Source organism: Gossypium arboreum, chromosome 10 (assembly GCF_025698485.1).
Source record: "Gossypium arboreum isolate Shixiya-1 chromosome 10, ASM2569848v2, whole genome shotgun sequence".
NCBI lineage: Eukaryota > Viridiplantae > Streptophyta > Magnoliopsida > Malvales > Malvaceae > Gossypium > Gossypium arboreum.
The window spans coordinates 119600928-119608797 of record NC_069079.1 but is presented as its reverse complement, the minus strand read 5'-3'; positions in this window follow the sequence as shown (position 1 = coordinate 119608797).

Genomic DNA, 7870 nt, shown 5'->3' with positions numbered 1-7870 from the left:
ACCCTCATTTGAAAGCTCATGCTTTAAGGGGTCCAAAAATGTAAAAATCTTCAACAAAAGGTATGAAAATCACTTACTTCTAGAGATGATAAGTTGCTAAAAATTTCAAGCTTCAAAACCCTCATATGGCTGGTAAAAATCAGTGAAGAAGAAAAATAAAGAGGATGTGGCCTTTGTTTTATTTTAAATATTAAAACTAGTCAAAATTGGTGACTTGTTTTATTTTAAATATTAAAACTAGTCAAAATTGGTGACCAAAACTGACCTAATATTGACTTTCTCATCAATTTGTCTCCTATGGCCGGCCAAGCTATCTATATAGGGTCTAATTTTATTTTAAAGACCCCCAATTTAGGTTCTCTATCTATTTGACACCTTTAGCTATCAATTCAGGACTTTTGTATTTTATGCGATTTAGTCCTTTTTCGCAATTGGGCTCACAAACGTCAAAATTTACTCACCAAATATTTCGTACACTAATATAAACATGAAATGACTCCAAAATAATGATAAAATACTTTATTCGAATTTTTATTTATGGTCCCCAGACCACTATTTTGACTAGGCCCTAAATCAAGATGTTACATTTCTCCACTTTAGAGATTTTTGTCCCCGAAAATCTTACCGGCGAATAAGTTTGGGTACTAATCTCTCATAGTCTCCTCGAGTTCCCATGTGGCTTCCTCGACTCCATGTCTATGCCACAAAACTTTCACGAGTGCTATACTCTTGTTCCTTAGCTGTTTGACTTCATGAGTCAAAATATTGACAGGCTCTTTGCCATAAGTCATGTCTGGATAAATTTCAACCTCGGTTGGCGCAATCACATACAAAGGGTCTGATCTATACCGACGTAGCATGGATACATGAAACACGTCTCGAATCCTTTCCAATTTTGGTGGCAAATCCAAATGATAGGCAACCGGTCCTACTCTCTCGATAACCTTATAAGGTCCTATGAAACGAGGACTCAATTTGCCTCTTCTACCAAACCTGAGAACTTTTCTCCACGGAGATACTTTTAAAAACACTCCATCACTGACTTGAAATTCGATCTGCTTCCGTTTCAAATAGGCATAGGATTTCTGCCTATCTGAGGCAACCTTCAAACAGTCGTGAATCACTTTAACTTTCTCTTCAGTCTCCTTGACTAAATCGACCCTGTGAATCTGACTCTCTCTGAGTTTAGTCCAATACAAGGGTGTTCAACCCCTTCGCCCATATAAAGCCTCATAAGGCGCCATCCTCAAACTTGACTAATAGCTATTTTTGTAGGTGAATTCAACCAATGGTAAGTACTTTTCCCAACTTTCTTGAAACTCGAGAACATAACACCGTAACATGTCCTCTAAGATCTGAATCACTCTTTCCGACTGACAGTCGGTTTGCGGGTGAAATGCAGTGCTAAAACTCAACTTTGTTCCCAATGCTTCTTGTAACTTTTTCCAAAACTTCAAGGTAAATCTCGGGTCCCAATCTAAAATAATCGATAACGACACTCCATGAAGCCTAATGATCTCAGATGCGTACAAGTCAGCCAATCTTTCAAGGGAGTACTCGGTATGTACTGTATAAAATGTATCGAATTTGTTAGCTTATCCATAATAACTCAAACAACATCCTTTTTCTTCGGGGTTAATGGCAAACCCGTCACGAAATCCATAGTAATCCGATCCCACTTCCACTCGGGGATCGTGATAGGCTGAAGTAGACCTGAAGGTACTTGGTGTTCAACTTTCACTTGTTGACACACAAGGCACTTGGAAACAAATTCTGAAATGTCTCTTTTCATTCCCGACCACCAGTAAATTTTCTTCAGGTCGTTGAACATTTTCATACTACCCGGGTGGACTGAAAAACAACCACTATGATCCTCTTGTTGAATCTTCCGAATAAGCTCGCTGTCCTTGGGTACATAAAATCTATCTTTAAACATTATACATCTATCAATACCAATACAAAAATCTGACTCGACGCTCGACTCACACTGAGTTCTCTTGGCTTGCAAATCACTGTCGTTATTTTGAGCTTCCCGAATCTCTTGTAGAAACATCGGTCTAACCCTCAACTCTGCTAGAACCAAACCATCATCTAATAAAGCCAATCGGATATTCATCGCTCTTAACCCAAATAACAATTTTCTACTAAAGGCATCGGCGACCACGTTCGCCTTACTCGGGTGATAGTCAATCACCAACTCGTAATCTTTTATCAGCTCTAGCCACTTTTGTTGCCGTAGATTCAATTACTTTTGAGTGATCAAGTACTTAAGGCTCTTTTGATCAATGAACACTCGACATTTCTTGCCATACATATGGTGTCTCCAAATTTTGAACGCAAATACGATGGTAGCCAACTCTAAATCATGCGTCGGGTAATTTTTCTCATGAGGCTTTAGTTGTCTTGAAGCGTAAGCTATGACTTTACCCTCTTGCATAAGCACGCACCCCAAACCATTTAAGGAGGCGTCACTATATATCACAAACTCCTTGCCCGACTCTGGTTGCACTAACACTAGGGCTTCGGTCAACAAGGCCTTTAATTTTTCGAAACTCTGTTGGTACTTTTCTGTCTATTCCAACTTAACATCCTTTTGTAGTAACCTTGTCATCGACGTAGCTATCATAGAGAATCCATTTACAAACTATCTATAATATCTGGCCAAACCCAAAAAGCTTTGAACTTCAGTTACATTCCTCGGCGATTTCCACTTAACAATAGCCGAGATCTTGCTTGGGTCAATTATAATCCCTTTACCCTCCACAATGTGTCTTAGAAAACTAACCTCTTTAAGCTAACACTTGCTCTTACTGAACTTGGCATAAAGCTGCTTATCCATCAAAGTTTGTAGAACTATTCTCAAATGCTCCGCGTGCTCACCCTCATCACGCGAGTAAATCAGTATGTCGTCAATAAAGACCACTATGAACTTATCCAAATACGACCGAAAAATACGGTTCATCAAATCCATAAACACCGCCGGGGAATTAGTCAAACCAAAGGGCATGACGAGGAACTTATAATGCCCTTATCTTGTTCGAAATGTAGTCTTCGGTACATCTTGCTCTTTAACTCTCAACTGATAATAACCAGACCTCAAGTCTATCTTGGAGAACACCGTGGCTCCCTTCAATTGATCGAATAAATCATCAATCCTTGGCAAAGGATACTTGTTCTTCACAGTTACTTTATTAAGCTGTCTATAGTCGATACATAACCTCATCGACCTGTCTTTCTTTTTTACAAACAACACTGGTGTGCCCCACGGTGAATAACTAGGTCTCGCAAAACCTTTATCCATTAACTCTTGCAGCTGTACTTTCAACTCTGTTGGGGCCATTCTATAAGGAGCGATTGAGATAGGTGTCGTACCAGGGACCAACTCGATACCAAATTCAACTTTCCTAGCTGGAGGTAATCCGGGTAACTCTTCAAGGAACACATCTATAAACTCACAAACCACTAGTACCAATTCAATCTTCGACTCAGAGACTTGAGTATTCAACATAAAAGCGAGATAAGCCTCATATCTTTTCCTCAAATATTTTTCAGCAACCAAAGACGATATCACTCTAGGCAATTTGTTCGGTTCATCTGTTCCAACCAGAAGGACATTCCCATCTGCACATTTCAACTCAATAATTTTCCTCCCACAGTCCACTACAATACTATGAGAAGTCAGCCAATCCATCCCAAGGATTATATCAAATTCATTAAATGACAATAATATCAAGTTAGCCGGAAAACAATGACCTCTAATTGCCAAAGGACAATTTCTACACACTTGGTCTACAAGCATATGTTTTCCTAAGGGGTTGGACACTTTTATCACAAATTCAGTTGACTCTACTATCATACTCATACGAGGTATCAATTCTATACAAATATAGGAGTGGGTAGACCCCGGGTCAATTAAAGCAACAACAGATATATCATGAATATAAAAGGTACCCATGATCACGTCGGGAGACTCTGCCTCTTCACGGGCATGGATAGCGTAATTCCTTGCAAGCGCTCTGCCCTCGAACCTCATTGCAGCATCTATTGGTATACTTTTACTAGTAGCTCCACTTCCCGGGTTCTTCCGTGGTCTACCCCTCAATAGAGCACTACTTGCGTTTACTTCTTGCTTTTTCTCTCGCTCTTCTAATTCGAGACAGTCCCGGATGAAATGGTCCAATGACTCACATTTAAAGCACCCTCTTTTTTTACCTCAGCACTCACCGAAATGGCGTCTACCACATTGCGAACATTCTGGCCTAATTGGCCGAGCACTACTCACATTCGCAACAGAAGTGGTTTGGGCTCTAGAAGTTACGTTCTACCGATTCTTGTTCTTATTATAAAACCCTACCGAAGCATTCGATCGAGTATTGAATTCCTTTGATCTCTTGGATGATATCGAATGTAATTTCCCTATTTCTCTCTTCTTTGAGTCTCGCAACTCAATAGCCGCTTTCCTCCTTTCTTTAATCAACTCTTCTGCCTTGCACGTTCTCTCAACGAGCACCATAAATTCTCTTAGCTCTAAAATACCAACAAATACTCGAATATCCTCATTTAGACCATCCTCAAACCTTTTGGACATAGCGGCCTCTGAGGACAAGCACTCCCGTATGTATTTGCTGAGTTTCACAAACTCTCATTCATATTTCGTCACAGTCCTATTACCTTGTTTTAACTCTAGAAATTCCTTCCTTCTCCGGTCTATGAACCTTTAGCTAATGTTCTTCTTTCGGAACTCTTCTTGGAAAAATTCCCATATTATTCTTTCTCTCGGTACCACAGACACGAGTGTGTTCCACCATTAGTAGGTCGAATCTCGCAAGAGCGATACAACACACTTCACGCACTCCTTAGGCGTGCACGTCAGTTCATCAAATACCCTGATGGTATTCGCTAACCAAAACTCTACTTTCTCCGAGTCGTCATCTATGTTAGCCCAAAATTCTTCAGCCCCTTGTTTCCTAATCTTATCTACCAGAGGCTTCTCTCTCCTAAACAAGTCCGTGCCTTACGAAGCTATAGGGGCATACTGAGGAATCGGAAGAGGTGGGGGAGGTGGAGTGTTTAGATTTGCACGAACGAACTCCGTATACTAAGCATTTATCATTCGGAGGTAGTCTTCTCTAGCCCCTCCGCCTTGGCCCACAGTCACGAGCTCACTCTCCACTGGCGTGGTGGTCCCTTCAGCGAGAGCTGACGCGTTACTCTCTACATCATCCACCGTAGCTCTATCAAGATCCATTTACTATATAAAAATATGATTTATAAGTGTTAGAAATCGTTACACTATCAATATACAGTTATAGTATGTATAGCTAGACTCGTACTCTCGCTAGGTTAGTTTTAGAACCGACTAAACCATAGCTCTGATACCACTAAATGTAACACCCTATATCCGTATCCTACGCTGAGACAGAGTACAAGGCTTTACCTAACTTAAACTCGTGCTTACCACTAATTTCGAGTCTCCAAGACTTGGAGAAATTTAAAACTTTCTCAAGCTTATCAACATGTCTTTAATATGGGCCTACGAGACCTAAAACACCCATCGGAAATCATTCGAAATCAAATCGAGTTTTTCAGTCAACTTTAGAAAAATGACATTTGACATAGGGGCACACGCCCATGTGGAAGGGGCAACACGCCCGTGTGGTCAATTTGACATGGTCATGTGGTTGGCCCATGTGGCTCACACTACCTAGGCAATACAAGGGCATGCCCGTGTCTGACACCCCTGTGAAATTAATTCCAAATGCACACGTATAGGGGTTTTTACATGGCTTGGCACATGCCCGTGTCCATGGCCCATGTCCTTTACACGGCCATGACACACCCGTGTCTTAGCCCGTGTGCAAAAACCTGGACATTCTATTTCTAACTTCAGCATTTCTGAAGGGTTACAAGGCCAAGGCACACACCGGTGTGCTAGACCGTGCCATTCACACGACTGAGATACACGACCGTGTCTCTACTCGTGTGTTTACTATCATGCATACTGACCTGAAATTTTTATGTGCAGGGGACACATGACTGAACAACACGCCCATGGTACTGGCCGTGTGTAATACCCTGAAAATCTTTACAGTAATATATTATCCTTGATATAATAAAATAAGGAAATAAAGTGATAAAAAGGGAAGTTTTGAGTTATGGCAACATTGGGAAGTAAATTATGATATCTTGATTCAGGAAAGGACTAAATTGTAAAAGTTAGAAAAGTTTTGTTCTTAAGAGTAAATACTCAAGACTTAAAGGGTTAAAGTGTAAATATGAAAAAGTTGAAGGACCAATAGTGTAAATATTTTAAGGGTAGAATGATCTAGAAACTAAGGAAAATGGATGAATTAGGACCAAATTGAATAAGTGAAGAACTATGAGGGACTAAATTACAATTTTACCAAATTAAATGATGACTCAAGGATGGAATTCTAAAAGATCATGAAGGGCAAAATGGTCAATTAGTAAGAGAGAGAATTCTAGAATGTAATGATTATGTTAATGATATTTTAAATTAATTAATTAGATAAATATTATTTTATTAATATTTTATGAGATATTTAATATTATTTTATTATTATTTATTTAGTATATAAGGAAAGAAAGATGAAGAATTTTCATCATCTTTCCTTTCCATGCAAACTAACGTGAGAGAAAGAGAGGAAGAAAAAAGTTTTACTTTCTTTACAATTTGGTCCTTTTACCAAAAATTCACCATTTTCACCCAAAAATCAAATGAATTTCCATAGCTACCAAGAGAGAAAATGTTAAGGAGAACATGGGGAGTTAGAATATCAAGTTGGATTCAAGAAATAGAAGCTGGAGGAGAGAAAATCAAGTTAAAGATTGGTATCAAGAGAATAAGGTAAGTACATCAAGATTTCAATATGTTTTAAGTTTGTTATTGTTGATAAATCATGGAAATAATGTTATAGTAGAGTTTTATTACATAAGGTCCTATGTTCTTGATATGTTAGTGAAGAAAAATAAGAGAAAGTGATGAGAAATGGTGTAGAAAAGAAAATAAGGGTGTTATAACATGGTAATTAATATCTTGCACTAAAACAGTTATGGACAGCAGCAGTAGTCTAACTTTGAAAAATCACCATAAATTTTATAAATTGAATTAGAAGATGAAAAAAATATGGAATTAAATCTTAATGAGTCTAGTTTCTCATAGAAGAAACAGTGTAAGCAATGAATTTGTAAATTTTGATATATAATGAATTTTGTGAGACAAGGTCAGAATGAATTCTGGTTCCCCTGTTCAGACTTTGAAAAATAATAAAAAAATGAAGAAAAATAATTAGAGGCTTAAATTTATATTTATAGAATACTTAATGAGTCTATTTTTATTAGAAACAAACTAGAACATCATTTGAATTCTGTAAAAGGAGATAACTAATTTTTAGTGAAGAAGGGTCAGAACTGTCAGACAGCAGAACAGGGGTGACTTTAATGAATAAACTGTACTAATTGGCTAAACCAAAAATTCTGAAAATTTTATGATAAGAATACATGTGAGTCTAGTTTCAGGAAAAATTAACGGATCTTAATTTCGAGTTCTGTATCTTAATATATAAATAATTTAGTGACTATGACGCAAATGGACAGTTTTGAATGTACATATAAGTAAATAGTGAAATTATTGATAATGTTACTTGTTGTATGTTATATAAATTAAGGATGTGGAATAGAGAGGAGGAGGAGGAAAATATGTATGAATATTCATCTAGCATGGCTAATTTGCATGTTTTAGGCTCAGGGACTAAATTGAATAAAAGTAAAATTTTATGGGAAATTTTGTAAAAATGTCGAAATGACTAAATTGCATGAAATAGATTATTTTATTATTTAAATTACAAAA